General features: G+C 29.8%; 1 protein-coding gene across 1 annotated transcript in view; it reads right to left on the reverse strand.

The window, feature by feature from the left end:
* LOC106878678 (S-crystallin 2) overlaps positions 1-868 on the reverse strand; it is a 15,429-nt gene that overhangs the window by 1,336 nt on the left and 13,225 nt on the right. The gene's annotated exons all lie outside the window — the stretch shown is intronic.

Consider the following 868-nt stretch of genomic DNA (forward strand, 5'->3'; position numbering starts at 1 on the left):
ATATATACTTATCACTATTTGATATATGGTGTTATGTGTGTGTGAGAGGGAGAGAGAGACAGACAGAGACAGAGACAGAGAGCTTATTTATAGTTGTAGAAATAAAACAAGATTTCTCTTTAGGCATGCATTATAATGAAATTTGTCAGTAAAATATTTTTTAAATAAAGGACGTCAATAATTTTGTCGCTTAAGTATTTTATATTTTATTTAAGTTGCACAAGAACCTTTTCCAATAACGATATATTCCAAGTGTACTTCAAATGCATCTAAGAATTTTTTCTTTAGCGTACATGTAAGTATTTTAAATGGTTGTATGCACGTTTGCTATTCGTCCAGTCTGAACATATTCGACTTTCTATACAAATAACTAGTTTCTATAAATGTAGAATATAGAAGACTATCAGAATCCAAGGATCCAGGCAGTTTACTGCATTTGCAAAACTTGTATTATTTGAACAAGAGACAGAAAGAATACAGTAAAATTGTTATGGGTAGTGGAATATCTTATGATTCGAACAAACACCTTCTTCGGGGTAAAAATGACAATGACAAGAAGGAAATAAAAATAACTCTTCAGGATTTTACATTATGCTTGAGAAACTAGCAGCAGATAGAGTGTGTATAACACGGCTTTATTTTATTTCGCTTCTGTCACCCTTGACTGATTATAGAGTAATTATTGTATCTTTGCCGCTTTTGTTATTATAGATGGAGCAATGTTTGAGAGAGATGTTCAGGTTTTAAAAACATTTTTCCTTCATATATAAAAAGATGATTATACATGCATCATATAGAATATACAGATATCAGAAACACACACACACACACACATATATATGTATATATATATATATATATATATATA

Source organism: Octopus bimaculoides, chromosome 5 (assembly GCF_001194135.2).
Source record: "Octopus bimaculoides isolate UCB-OBI-ISO-001 chromosome 5, ASM119413v2, whole genome shotgun sequence".
NCBI classification, from domain to species: domain Eukaryota; kingdom Metazoa; phylum Mollusca; class Cephalopoda; order Octopoda; family Octopodidae; genus Octopus; species Octopus bimaculoides.